This window comes from Erpetoichthys calabaricus, chromosome 2, assembly GCF_900747795.2.
Source record: "Erpetoichthys calabaricus chromosome 2, fErpCal1.3, whole genome shotgun sequence".
Lineage (NCBI taxonomy): Eukaryota > Metazoa > Chordata > Cladistia > Polypteriformes > Polypteridae > Erpetoichthys > Erpetoichthys calabaricus.
Genome location: NC_041395.2, coordinates 82,543,308 through 82,559,311, shown reverse-complemented (window position 1 = coordinate 82,559,311; position 16,004 = coordinate 82,543,308). Strand labels below are relative to the sequence as shown.

At 34.9% G+C, this 16,004-nt stretch overlaps 1 long non-coding RNA gene across 1 annotated transcript; it reads left to right on the top strand.

Moving 5' to 3' along the window:
* The first annotated feature begins 381 nt into the window (after positions 1-381).
* On the top strand, positions 382-15,036 carry LOC114646028 (uncharacterized). Its single transcript, XR_003715249.2, has 4 exons — positions 382-547; positions 8,292-8,509; positions 9,873-10,008; positions 14,559-15,036. It is a non-coding gene; the product is annotated as an uncharacterized LOC114646028 (long non-coding RNA).
* Positions 15,037-16,004: the final 968 nt, after the last annotated feature.

Below are 16,004 nucleotides of genomic sequence, written 5' to 3'. Positions count from 1 at the left end.
CATACTGTTTTCTTCCTGTAATCTAAAGAGAATCAATTTGGTTGATTGGCTGTGTGAAAGTGAATGCATTTGATGAAGGACTTGTGTCCTATCCAAAACTGAAACCTGATTTGCATGGTGCTATGATGGCCTCTTGTTTCTTGTAGTCCTGAACAGAAGTAGATGCAGTATATTAATTTAGAACAGAAAATTGAAAATAATTTTAAAAATACATGGGAGTTTATTCAATTTTGACAATATTTTTTTCTTCTGTGTTGGCTGTTTGTTTCTTAGGTGTGTGGATTTCTCATATATTCAAGATCAGACCCAGTGTAGGATGGCCTAGGGGTTGATTGTTATCTTTGGTTATCTAGCTGTATGAGTAGTGTAAATTCTTCATAAAGCTAGATAACCGAAAGTAACAAGAATCCCATTACACTCCTGGTGGATAATTGAGAGTCAAATATTTTAACTACATTCATTTTTGAAGAAAATTGCAAATGATGAAAAATGTCATGGAAGCAGACAACAACACCATTAAAGATCTTGTGATAAAAAGATGCAAACTGTAAGTATTCCCCAGTCTCTGTAACTGGTTTAAATGTTTTGAACAAATACATGCAGTCATAATATCTGTAGCATTATGTGTGTTTGTGCGTGTTTATGAAAATCTAAGCAAGAAGGTGTTGTTTGTACTTGACAGATGTTAAAAAAGAAAGGCTTTATTTAGCATGACCAAGTAAAACGAAAATCAAAAATATCAGAGACATGGAGGTGTAGTGTATGGGAGGTGGCAGCAGCAAAGCAGCAAATACTTGGAGGTGTACAGTAAGATCCCACAGGGGGAAATATCTCTTTCTGACTTGTTTTTTATCCTTTGCTAGAGTGCCAATGGTTGTAATTATTTAAACACTCAAGATAGAAAATCTCTATTGTTATCAGGTGAGTTACTCAGTGAAAGATATTTACTGAACGCATCTGTTCATTGTAGAAAAAGATGCTTATTTGAGACCTGCAATTAGACCATAATAGCTATGCAATAAGCCCCTCACTTACTGCCTTTTTCCTTTTGCCCATAATGATCCCCTGTCCTTTTCAAACTTAAATACACAGGCCATTTGCTGAATTATAGATTTGCAGTATGCTATATAAATAGGAAATCACTAGGTTACAATTATGTCTTATGGGTCCTGTTATTGCAAAGGAACTGCAAGAAAGATGTTTTAGAAATTTTTAACGTGCATCTTAAAACAGAGCAGTTGGATCTGATTTTTACTTTCATACTCCAGTTTCTTTAATTAAACCTGTTTGAAAGATATATATGTGTGTGTGTGTGTGTGTATGTGGGTGTGTTATTTATATATATATTTGCATTTATTTGACAGTAAACTATTTCAACCATATATATATATATATATATATATATATATATATATATATATATATATATATATATAAATAACACACACATACATATATATATATATATATATATGTGTGTGTGTGTGTGTGTGTGTGTTTGTGTGTTATTTATATATATATATATATATATATTATATATATATGTGTGTGTGTTTGTGTGTGTGCTATATATATGTGTGTGTGCATTATATTGTTCTGCTAATTTTTGGTATATTAATAACTTAATTATTTATTTAAAACACCATCCTGAACATCTTGATATTATATTCATAAATATCATCTGAGATGCTATCAAGCAGCTTTTACTTTACTTTGCAACTACATTAATTAATAACTCAAATCTGTTACAATAAATTGCAAAATTAGTAATTAACATGTAAGAACTCAGTATGCAACAGTTTAGTAAAAAAACTTTAATGAAAGTTCATTTTTTGAAAAGTCAGTTTATCTGTCTCAGCATTGATCTAAGTCACTTTCTTTCTTTCTTTCTTTCTTTCTTTCTTTCTTTCTTTCTTTCTTTCTTTCTTTCTTTCTTTCTTTCTTTCTTTCTTTCTTTCTTATAATCATTTTCAAAAGTATAATTACAAAATAAACTCTTTGAGATACATAAAATATTTCCATTAACACATAAATACGTGCAAACCATCTTTCTTTCTTTCTTTCTTTCTTTCTTTCTTTCTTTCTTTCTTTCTTTCTTTCTTTCTTAAAATTATTTCAAAAGAATACTTAAAACAATAAACATTTTGAAAGGCCTGAAATGTTCCCATTAACCCATAAATACATAGAAACCATTAATGTTAAAATGCACATTGACATTTCCATTTGTTGTTCAATGGTTAGTATTTTATTGTCACCTTTTTAATTTAGGTAACTCAGCCATGGATGTAAAGTATTATTTACCAGTAACCTTTCAAAGCCAAGAGAAGGCCATTGTAGGCTGATGAGTTTCATTTACCAATTTAAGTTGGATTGCCAAAATCACTTTATTAATATGAAAGATTGACAATAAGATGACAAATTTATTAGTGTTATTTGTAATCTTAATTAAACTTAAACAAAATAAGAATGAATATTCTTTCATATTATAATGTGAAAACATTGAATGAAAAGATATAAGTAAAAGAAAGGTAAAAGTAATGCCACCACCATTCTTGACTTTTTTGCTTTCCCACTTTTATAGTCTTTTGTATTCAACCATGAAAATTCTGATGAATATGTAAAAGTTTCTATAGTAAATGTTTAAAAAAAAGCTGCCATCATTCTTGACTTTATTTAACTTTCCTATCTTGAAGATATATCTGAAATTTAATTTATTGTCTTAAAAGGAATCATATTTTATGAACAAATCCAGAGAAGAGCTGCCAGGCTCAGGAGCCACTTGAAATTTTTGTGCTTAACCCATTGTCATAATAAAACGTAACAAACTATATATTAATAAAGTGTGACATTCAGGTTCGATCCAGTTCAAAAATCAATTAAATGAAAGTGTAAAATGCAGACATATTCTTTTTAAGGAGCATTTATCAAATTTCATGTTTCCTCACATAACAAATACATTAATAGTAATACTCTGTATCAGTATAAATGAATATATTTTTCATTTGTTTCTATATATTGTATTTCCAAAAAATTAATATATTTATGGGCAAACCTGATGAAGGCTTAAGTTTAACTTTCTTTTCAGTGTGGAAATAACCTTTTAACCCTCTATTTATATATGACAAGTATGAAGACAAAGTTACATAAAATTTGTACGAAAACAAAACAACGACTCATGAATGAAACCTTTTAATGATTAAGACAGTTTAATCTGATGCAGCACTTACTTCTCTTGTTTGCTCGTATTTGACGAAATGTTTCCGACCCTAACACATTAAGTGCACAGCAGCTCTGGATATGCGAATGTTTACAAGAACGCTGGCTGAAATATATGGATGGCAAGATGCCACATGCACACACTGAGTGCGGTTCCTTAGACATTCTATCTTGATGTTAACACATTCAAGGAGTTCCCGTTCTATGGTGGGGCCTTCTGTCTGGAATGTCAGTGGCTATTAATGACTACAACTTAGACAGAATGAAGCCTGAAAAGTTGAAAGCCTTTCTTGTGCCTTAAATTTACTCAATCTGGATTAAGATATAAAGCCCCCATTCTACCCCTTTCCTAAACTGTTCTTTACCTTGGGGGCTGGGGAGGAGGGTTGGGGGACCTGGGGGGGGGGGCGAATAACTTTAAGATGTTAGCTGTGGATTTTATATGCCGCATATCCAGATTTACCTCCTCCAGCCTTGCCTGCTCTTTTGGAGACCTAGACATTGTCTTTCTTGCAGGGCCCCCCACTAGCACAGTCAACTGTACAGTCAATTGAGCTGGTACACTTGTCAGTTCACAGCAAACAATGAAGGCATTTGCCAGACCTGCAGCAGATTAACAGTGCAGCAGCTAGGCACAGCTTCTTGTATTGCTGTATAGTGCTTCCTATGTGACTCCCACCATCGGCCCTGGATACCTTTGAAGTTCTTGTTTGAAACATTGTCAGCAAGGTTAAACAACATGAAGATTTATCAAACATTACATTTAGAAATGAAAACAGACATGGACACTAGTACAAAGGATGGAACCTGGCAGCTGCTGACAACTCCAGTACTAAAGAAAACTCATGAATGTGCATCAAAATCTTTAAGCCAAACTAATGTTGGAAAGAAAAACTGAAAAATCAAAAAAGTGATGGCTTACGTTAAAGTTCCTGTCTTTAACTTTATATTATGCTGTCCAAAGAGCTTTGTGTTTCTTAGTGTATTAGGACTATTTAGTCATGGCGGATTAACTTTCAAAAGTGAGGGTCTTTGAGCCATAACATCTTGGGCTTATACCCAGTGGCATATCCCATAATTAAGTGATAGTTTGACTAGAGACTGGTGGACCCCAAATGTACAACAGCACAGTGTTATCCATTAAAATTCTCTACACTCACCAAAAGATGCAATGTCGTTATGGTGTGATTTAAGTATTTTATGTTGTTTCATGGATTTATTTACTTATAGGAAAGAAACCTGCATGCACAAATCATACTTAAAAATCTAATGATTTTTATAAAAATTTCACCGGAGATGAATGAGAGAACAGAAAGGAAAGGAGAACAATTTGGCAGTAACTCCACAGGCAAGAATGTTTGCCGATCAAACACATATAATTCACATACTTCGGCTAGCTTAATACACGTAATTCCACTTGCTACAAATATAACAAATACATTGCATTAGATAAACTTCCTCCTCTAAGTTGGTCCTCTGTACGTGAATGTGGTTGTGCGCCAGTGTGCCCCCGTAATGGACTGGTGTCTATGCAGGGCTGGTACTCCTTTTTTGCCCAAAGCTGTAGGAATGGGTACCAGCAGTCTATGATCCTGAACTGGTCAAGAAGATGGATGGATGGATGAACAATAGTTAAAACAAAAGACGCACTAACCGAAAGAAAAGGTCTTAAATCCTAAGATCTAACATTATGCTAAAATAAAAATGGTGACCAACAAAGGCTGCCATATCCAATAGGATTGCTGGATCTGTCCTCGTTCCTAAATTTATACAATATTTAACAAGGCTTTTTACCCATTGTTACATAGAAGATGGTGCAGGATGTTTCCATGTGGGCAAGACTAAGCACTGAGCAAACAATGGGAGTTTTAAAGAAAGAAGGAGATTACAAACTAAGCGCCACTAGGCTGGACTGGCCGCTTTGCTCGCCCTAGAAAACTGAAACATAGACATGAATAAGGAAAAAATGAGAATAGGAAACTTAAATTACCATTTCAGCAGCTCGCCTCGTGATTTATCAGGTTGCTAAACAGTAAAATAATAATTTCACTCAACAAAAAAGAATAGAAAAGGTTTGTGCGATTAACCTGAATAGAGTAATTTAAACAAAAGTATAGTGAAGGCAAAGCTAAAGCAAGCATTTTACAAACCAAAAAAACTCCGCCTGTGCTCGACAAACTCTGTCTCTTATTTCTTAGACACCTATCAGACACATGCATCTGAAAATCAGCAATTTTCTATACAGTAGATGTTAACTTGTAGAATAGTGAGTCTATTTGCATACGACACTTTTTTTGACAAAGATTTTGAGTACTCTTGATAGATGGCCCACTTGAGTTAAAAAAAAATGTCAAGTGCCAATTAGCAAAGGTTTGCCACCATTCATTAGTAGACCACCTCCTCCCACCCAGACGTCGCTTAAAGCCCCCCCTCCTAACTCACCCAGTGCCACCCCAAAACAAAGACGTTTTTCTTTTTGTAAGCTTAGTGTTGAAGAGCTTTTTTTTTTTTTCAACAATGACAACATTAGACAGATTAGCAAAATGGTTTTGCTCTGTTTCCCTTTTACTCTCACTTTTTGTCTTGTCTCTTTCTTTCCTTGCCTGCTTCTCTGTCAAAATATATGTTTTGCCTCTTTCTCCTGTTTTTATTTTTTATAGATAGCTCTGAATAAGATGACTGGAATTAAGTATTCATCAGATATATAGGGAAAGACTGAGACTGACAGGGCTTTCTTGCTGTAAACACATTACTTTCAATAAACGAATTCACAAAGAATAAGACCACCAGCCGTCCTCATACACACATTCTTGTGAACCAAACACCTACAAGCACATACATACACAGAGGCCATTTTGGGGTCTTCCATTTTTTTTTAAAAAGGTATACATTTCATATGCCACTGTCTTCACAGGTATTCATTCATATTGTATATTTGTAAGGAGGGGGTGTTGTTTTTCTTACTCTACTCCTAAAACTACATTTGTGAGTAACATTTTAAACCCGGAACCTAGTAAAACCCTTGGCAAAAATGTGAGAATATACTTTACCTTCAAGTCTGTTTATTTTTTTAATGTGTAAAAGTTAAGAAAATCTAAAGAGAATTAACATGGCATATGTTACTGTAACTACAGTATTTGAACAGAAATTTTACTGGATAAATATTACATAATTTTATTGTTAGGATAAAACAATGATTTCTGCTAATATAAATTACTATCTATCTATCTATCTATCTATCTATCTATCTATCTATCTATCTATCTATCTATCTATCTATCTATCTTATGTATATATGTGTGTGTGTAAGCATGAGTGTGCATATATATACACACATACATACATATAAATATATACACATACACACACTCAGTATGCTGCTCCTCTTTACAGTATATATAAGGAAGCACAGTGCCACAGTAGTGCTGCCTCACATATCCAATACCCTGGGTTCAAATAGCACAACTGGATGTTGTTCCTGTGGAATCTAAAATTCTTCCCATGTCTACTTATTTTTACCTCCTGATACTCTAGTCTTCCCGCCAAATCCTCAAAGACAGGCAGATGATACACTAACTGGTGATTCCATATTGGCCCCTGTTTGAGTGTGAATGTAGGTGTGAACACTCTGATAGATTGGCACTGGCTCTGGTCCTATCACCTTCAGTTAGATCTAGTGGGTTTTAAATAGAGTTGCATGTGTGTGTGTATATAATATATATATATATATATATGGAAGAGAAGGTATCCTCAAAGACAGGCAGATGATACACTAACTGGTGATTCCATATTGGCCCCTGTTTGAGTGTGAATGTAGGTGTGAACACTCTGATAGATTGGCACTGGCTCTGGTCCTATCACCTTCAGTTAGATCTAGTGGGTTTTAAATAGAGTTGCATGTGTGTGTGTATATAATATATATATATATATATGGAAGAGAAGGTCTGTAATACGGTTTGCATATTTGCAGTTGGAGATCCACAAAGGGAGAAAAAACGAATCACGTATCATACTGTATATATATGAGAGAGAGAGAGAGAGAGAGAGTTCTGGTTCAATCTTTGGTTAAAGCTGTCTGAGTGGACTTGACCCATTATTCTTGTGACTGTGTAGATTTTCTTCTTGGTGTTCCACTTTTACTCCTAAGACAGACAGGTCAATTTAACTAGTAATTCGAAATCAGCCTATTTGAGGATGGGTATGGGTGTGTGTATGCATGTGTGTGTGTGTGGCACCTTGTTCAGGGATGGTTCCTACCTTTTTCTCAGAGCTTCCAGCATAAGCTGCCAACTCACTGCCCACACTGAACTGAATTAGTGGGGTTAGGAAATGGATGAATGGTTGTGTTGTTAAATAAGTATCAGGAAAGAGCAATTGTCTTCACTTTTAGAGAAATTCAGGATTCACAAAGTAGATGTATTAATTTCATAAACCATAAGGTTGTGTTTTTTGTCCACATGGAACTTTGAAACTATAGGACATGAATGGTGCACTAAATAATGGCATAGGCAGTATTAATAACCATAAATTATTCACTATCATTGATTTATATTTATTTATATTGTTTAACATTTTTTACAATTGTGGAATTAGTAAAGGGTGTTAATATTATTTTACATGGAGTATGAGCAAGATTCTCTAATGCGTGTCTCAGAATGTTAAATGTAATCACGATAAGAGACCCACTGTGTTTCCATTTGCCAGTTTCATCTGCGCTGAAAAGAATTAAGTGTACTATTACCTGCAAATGGTTAAATATCTAAAAGAGCCCCCCTTTCTCTCTAGACTGATTCTGAGATGGTTGGGTCTGATTTGCATGTATTTGAATAATGAATGTCATTTGCATGCTTGCCGGGCAGGCTGTACCATGAGAACAGACAAGGGAACGTGCCCATGTGATCAGTTGATTGGCAGCGTTTGTTTGTGGGGTGTGGGTGCGGGTGCTGGCTGTAGTTTTTTTTTTTCATGATCGATGGTATGGGTTAAATATTGAGTGTTTTATTTTTGTCCTTTTTTATTTCATGGTTCACTAACAGGTTTTGACTTATGGCTTTGTTTCTGTGTTTCTCCTAAAGCAGATTGCCAGGCCAAACCAAAAAAAAAACATATATGATTAAGCGAAGCAGAGAGAATGAAAGGAGCAGCTCGGCTTCTAATTCTACACCACCACCCCCTAACACACAAACACCACATCCCCCCCCCGCCCCCCGCTTATGTGACGAAGCCTCGGAAAAAGATGCTGCTGAGACCACCATCTTAGAAAGCTGGCATAAAATGGATGTGCTTTATGCAGGTAAATATTACAGCAACAGCAGCTGAATGCATCACAGTCCACAGGATCTCCTCTTTTATTGTTTCTAAGAACCCATCTGCCATCTGTATTGCCCTTTAGGTAGCTGGCATTATCAGATGGGAGAAGTGGAAAGCTTTTGTTTTAATCACCAACTGCTGAATTTCTGTTTCACACGTTTTTTTTTTCTTTGAATGAATGTCCTCCTCACTTTATTGAACATGTAAACAATATGAAAATGAATTCATTTAGCTTATTTAGTGTTATTCAGTTTTGTTATCTAATGCAGGCTGAAGAGATTGTATGTAGCCATCCTTCTATATTTTACACAAGATTCAGTACCATCATTGTTTCCATGCCACACACAAAAAATTACAATTTACAAATGGCTTTTTGGGGTCACAATGCATTAGCTCAGTTGCTATTTTTACAAATTCTTTCTTTCTTTTCTTTTTTTTTGTTTTTTTTTACAAATGAACTATGCATGTGACAATCATCAAATGAAATAGGGGTGCTCTTATAATACATCAAGATTATTTTTAATTCACAGTCTTATGGAATTCTCTTTTAGTAGCTATACACACTGTGTAGGCATAGAAATTCTACATGAAGCAAACTATCATTTTACTGCCAATCAACGTATCTTTTTCTGTAAAGAGATTAATGGGTGAACATCTAAATAATATGAAAGTGTATGGAACAAAAACTACACACACACAGAGATATTCAAATAATCCACAGTAGAATGTATACAGGTATTTTTTTGAAAAATAAAATGATTCTTAATATTATAAGGTGTTATAAATGAAATGCTTAATTTAATGTCATCAGGTGCTAGAAGGATCCACATTTATGAAACAAATACATATTTAAATACCTAATTTATTTATACACATGTGATTCTTCTTCACAGTAAAATATCAGATTGTATTGATTGGCAAAATTATTTCTAGGACATTGAAATTGAAGACAGATCTGAAATCGATTAAACATGCATAGAAGGAAACACTTTTTAAATTTCTAAGCTCTCTAGTATTGATTGTTGTATACATAAAATAATAAAGTTCTTATCAGAAAAGGCCATAAAAGCCATTGTTGTAATAAAAATATGCATGGATTAACCTGGCTTGGGAATAGAAGGAAAGATGGATGAATGTGGATCATGAAGAATTTTTCACTTTTTAAAACCTTTTACCAAATATTTTCATTCAGATAAAACCAGAAACAAAGCTTATGCAGGAGCAATTCTTCCCAGCTCTCTTCTAGTGGCTTGCTCTGCCAAGCACTGATTGGTTCTCTTTTTTTGATGTTTCTTGCACTTTCTTCTTGTTCTTTTTCTTAACTTTGTTTTTTCCACTCTTTGCAGTGATTACAGAGCTTTATAACAGACGTCACTGCAGCGGCACAGGATAAGAATTCACTTTTTCCGTCTGTGATTTTCACCATCTGCCTCCAGAAGTGCCTGCAGGACTTGTCAATGTGGGGAGACAATGCTTGAACAGGTCAGTTACGGGTCTTTTTTCACCTAAGTGAGGTACACTAAGGAAAGCAGTGATGCAAATCAGTATCATATTTTAAAACTTTAATGTTTCTGCTAATGTTTCTTTAAGCGTTCAGCATGTCAAACCTAAGAGAAGGAACATTCAATGAAAGAAATCCAGATCTGAATGAAAAGCATTTTGAAATCTAGTAATATATGTAATAAAAAATAAAATGCATAGTGTAAATTAGTTCTGCTATTTTAATTAATTACTGTTATAGCATTGCTGCCTCACAGCTCCGGGGAACCCATTCAAACCCTAGCCCAGCCATGGACAGTGTGCCATTTGAATGGCTTCCCGCATCTCTGCGGGTTTTCTTTCCTTACATCCCAAAAGATATTCGAGTTAGGGAAGTTGTTGTGCTCACACTCAGTGTGCTCATGAGTGCATTGTAATGGACGGGTGTCCTTTCCAGGGTCAGAGCTATGTGCTGCTGGGATAGGTGTGTGCTCCCTGTGATCATAGAAAAAAGAATTCAGAAAATGGATAGAAGGATGGATTTTGTTGAAATGATAATGACTCAGTTTGCTTGTGGGGCTTTGTGAAGTTTTCTAGAAATGACTTAACAAAGCAGGAAACAAATTCTATGTAATTATGCCAAATTCAACACACGTTGATAAAATATACAACACAATATATTTGGTTTCAAGTTTCTATTTTTCATTTTTAATAAAGTTGATAGCTAAAAAAAGCTAGTGTAGATGGTGTCGTGATCTTAAAAATTTCCCACTGTTGGTAACTGGAAAAGGCATTCTAATACATAACTTGAGAAAGATATTAACAAAGTCCAGTCTAAGTTTGATCACAATTTGATAAATCTGAAAGCCTATCTGATATTGTTGTGCCTTTCAATTGAGTTTTTCTTTCAAATACTGATTCCAGATAATCTTACGTCAGTTTGACATAATCACTTCAAAGACAGTTAAGCTATAATGAAAGGTTTAGAGCTACAAAAATGTTTATTATGCTTCCTACAGCATTTCTTCTTGTAGCGACAAAGCAACAGTCCCATTACTGGAGCAGAGGCATTCTCTAATGTAGTTTGGTTGTTTAAAAATGTATTAAATATGCCACAGACGCTGGTGTTTACTTTACATTTCTTTGCATGTGTTGATCTTTAGATTGTCTTACACAGCGTTGATATTGTCTGAATCACTGCAAATGGTTATTGAGGGCAGAAGGTCAAAAAGGTTAAAACTGCTTAACTAAAATGCCGATTAGAGCATTCTGGAAAGGATTATCCAGTACAGTAAACAATGCTGACTATTGTTACAGTAATCAAAAAAGCTTCTTTTCTCTAAAATATTGACCGAAGCAGAAGGCTTTGTTGTAGTTTGCACTGCATTGTATGGGGAAAATGATCAGCAGTCTGCATGTCAGCGAAGCCTCTTTACCTTTCATGCACACATGTTAAAGAAACGTTTCTTAAAAAGGGAAACACACATAAAAGTTATCAAAATGGTATTCATGAGAAAAGCATCAGAAATTAAATGTGTTCAATAAAAACGAATGATGTCCTGCAGGAATGTCATTATTTGGGGCCAACTAAAAATGAAGTTTTGTAAATGAAAAAAAAACATAATTTGTGAGCTTAATCACAATATTAAAATATCAATTTGAGAGAAAATGATTTTTCCCCTATTATTTCCACTGCTTTACAGTTGTTACGGGGCCAGAACAGCCAACGCCCCCCCTCCAAAACTGCAATGCTAGTGATGTACAAAAACTTCTCACTAGGCCCCTGTCCTCTCCACTGTCTCTCTGTCCTTCATGACTGAAGGGGCCGGCTGAGTTGTGGCCCTTTTCTCCTCCCTTGTTTCAGGGAGCCTGGGAATGACTTCAAGTTCAAGGCCAAGCTGCCTATTGAGATGACAGGCTGGCTGTTTGCTCAGCCCTCCTTTCTATTCACTCCATTCAAGGGAGCTGCCGGTCACAGTTGCATACTAAGCATACTGATATCCCAAGCCAGCCTTTCTTTATAGGCAGACAAGGGCTGAGGGGGGTTGGACTGTGCATAAATAAAATAAATAAATAAAATTCTGCGCACGATGGTTGTTGAACAATCTGCATCCCATGAATACCACCTACCCCCCCGACTCACACCCTCCTGCCAGACTGCTATTCAGCCAAGTCACAACACAGACCCCCTTATTCTACAAAGCTTAAGGCCCGTGTTGGTGCGTGTCTAGGATGGCATGCCACTGTCACTGTAAATAAGACACAAATGTTGAAAAAGGGTAATTCACTGCCTTTGTGAGGCATGCGTGCCAGACAGCCTGGAGGATTTCTCCTTGCTTTGTTGGAAACCTCCACAGAAAAGCATTACATTTTATGCTACAATCAAATGTCAGAAAGTGATAGAGTTTTTGTACGTTTTGCAACTTTCTGGCAATAATAGGCTGTGTTGTATTAATTTTTATCTTTAAGTGTGTTGTGTTTTGAAATAATAGCAAGAATAAGGAATGTTTTTTTGTGTGTTTAAGATGATATATACAATAGCAAAAGTAACACAAGTTTGTTTAAGAATAATTTTTATTGATTATGATTTTTTAATACCTTAATTAAAATAAACTTTTCATTACAGTAAACCACACTAGACAGTCTTTGATCCAGACATCACACGCAATCTTCTAGAAGATATATAGAATAGATGTAAGAAAGAAATATATAAGAACGAAACAAAGAAAGAAAGAAAGGTTATTCTCTATCTAGACTGGAAAAGAGATTTATTTGGAATATTTATTTTGTGTTGTTAATGATATATATTGTACTCGTACTTTACAAAATGACTGCATCTATAAAAACTGCTTAATTAAAATGAAGCAGTATGCACCCGCTTGTAATAAATGATAGATTAGAACATTGTTCTGTTTGTGGGGTAGTACACAGCAAAGTGTAAAACAGAAAACTTTTGAGCCATAATGAATTGAGATATTATTTGAATTCTTCTGGATATCATCCATGTGCCTTAAAGCTGAGGTACGCTTGCATTAAAAGTACTGCTCAAAGCCATTGAGAGATGTGATCATATCTAAAAATACGACCTTTCTGAACAATTGGGTTTGCTCTGAAAACACCAGTCTCCTAAAACCTGTCACTAAAAGTTCTCCGTGCACAAAAAGGTTAATTTACCCAGCAAATCCAGTCGCCCTCACTAGCTTATGTTACTTCTCTAAAGCTTTGTAATTCCTGCAGTCCAAAACTGTACTGTTTTTAGCTTTAATCACATCACATGCTTTTGCTTTGCATTAGTGAAGCAGGTACCAGCCTCGTGTGGGTTTAAACTTCGTCCTCAATCCCTTTCTAATAAGAAATCTTTGGAAAAAGACCATGCCCAAGAGAAAAATGTTTAAGGTATATAGCATATTCCTGGTTTTAATTGCACATCACTATATAAAAAATGCATTTTACATTTTATTTAGTATCCTGAATGCACCTTTATTTTTCATAGGCACTGTTACACAAGTTTACACACTTAACAATATTATTTACTATTGTATACTATTTTTTCCTTTCATGGTAGCATTTCCACATCCCTACTTAAAAATAATTAATACATAAATGAAATCAAAAGTCAAGAACAAAAATAATATGATAAGATAAATTCTGCAGGGCAGCACACTCTTCTCTGAGAAATGGTTCTTTTGTTAGCACTCTTAGTTAACTTCCAAATTCTCATGTTCCTCTTTTCAAAACTGGAAACAGAAGACACTTAAACTTTAGAGGAAGATGACGCTCGGGTTGACTGTTTATGCTGGTTTATTTGAGTTTGCACACACAAGCAGCTGTAGAAAGTTACACATCGTCATCATTAGGACTTGCGTCTCTAGTCAACATCAGTGGCGGTAGGAACATCGCAAGTCTTTCATGTCTGCTGCTGAGCTCTTGGCTCCAGTATGTCCAGCTGACACGACTTAGCAAGGTAGGAGAAGATGTCTTCTCATAACAGCATTTCAATGTTATTTATACAAGTGGCTCCTCTAAATACTTTATTTAATAAACTATAACCACATTTGCAACATCTGGAAATTTCTGAATATTGTGTCGAAAAACAACTGTATGAAGGAATTTTCCACCTTCCCTTCACTATATATGTTTCTCCATATGGATGTCTCTGTTTAAATCTTTAGCATCATTTAACCTTAAATAAAGTGTTTTTTATACTACAAATGAAAAACTTGAAGAACTCAATCTGGGTTTAAGTATGAGTATAGCGACAATATAGCATGCATGTATACAAAGTCATTTATAAAAACAAATTAGAGCAGCATACTGATTACTGAATATTGATTGTTTTTACTGCTTACTGCATTGTCTCTTTGTACATTTTATTCCCCCTTCAAATAAAAAGCAAAGCTGAGTGATCCTCAGACATTCAAAACTGTACTTTTACATGCTATTTACATGTGCATTTAAGAGCTCAACATTTCAGTTATATTTTATGTCTTAAAACAGCAAAAAAAGCTATTAAAATTGATGACATACATTTTTTTCCCATCTTTTTCTTGTAGTATCTACAAGAAACCTGGAGAGAAGAGCAGCCAGTCACCTGCATTAAGCTTATCCCAATGACAGAAATGACCAGCAGACTTACTGATGAACTCACTTGGTAAACATCTCCCTGTTTGTCAGCTTTCAATGCATTTGCAAATGTCTGATGCAAGACATCGAAAACCGAACTGATCCAAGAGGAGGAGACCCCTGCTATTTCTATCGGACATGAATGTTTCAAAAATTGTAATTGCACCCTCTTTCCTGTCTTGATGCTTCATAAATCGAAGGAGTGAAACCTGCAGTATGGACAAGTTGTAAAGCATTACATTTATTCCTTAAATGTCATCCTTGTTGATCAATTGATTCTATTGACTGTCCTCAAATAAATATCTTTAATACATATATAAACACAACATGCACTATGGACAACAACACTGAATACTTAACATGGGTGGAAGTAAGTGAACTTCACTTAGCCCAACTACTTAAAATAGTGTTTTCACAATCAAGAAACCTTAAGAAATGATTGACTCAGATTATTAGGGAAAGTGTTGTAGTCTGAACCTAAACTTACTTGCCATTGTAGATTCAAACTATAAATCCCCCCATGCAACCTAATTTGTGGCACTCATTGTCATGTCTAAACTGCTTTTGGTAAGACGTTACTTGTAATAGCATGTATTTAAAGACAATTATTGGATTACACAAATTACAACAATTACTAAATATATTTATATAATATAATAAATAAATAAACATGTACAGTAAATATATTGTTCTATGAACTTGGTTACCAAACAAGTGTGTGTCTTTTGTTTGAATTTCCAATTAAAAGGTGGTGAATAGGTCCTTTGTGTGGCCCTCTGTTTCATGGTCAAGACTGACCATCGTTGGATACAATCATGTTTTAGGCTTTTCTTATTCACAGCAATTTTGCTGGAAATTAAAACAAAAGAAATTTAAGAAAATTAAGTTCACTGAACAATATATGCTTAGCAATTGCTGTGTTGTACTTTACTGTTACTATTTATCTTCTGTCTTTGTTATCTTTATATTTTCTTGAGTTGATGTTTTTGAAAACAATTGGCGGCTATTGTGGTTGCTCGTATTCAGTAATGGTCATACACCTGCATTTGATTAATGAGAATCCCCCTTGAAACGTCTTGCGCTAAGGGTACACTGTACCAATATGCAATGGTGTGCTAAGCAATGTTGCTGCTAGTTAAGGTAGAAACTGGAAGAGGTGCTGGTAACTGCAAGTAGTGGGCATTCTGGCCCAATTTAGGCACTGATTAGGACTGTAAATATTTTTAATTTGGAAAGTATAAACATTTGTCTATTGGTACATTTGTCTATAATGACCCAATAAACCTATGTACCTGTAAACATATTGGCAAGCATTTGTAAGTTAGCATCTTAGTGAAAAACAAATTAGGTCAAAATGGAGACCTTAGAGCATTTAG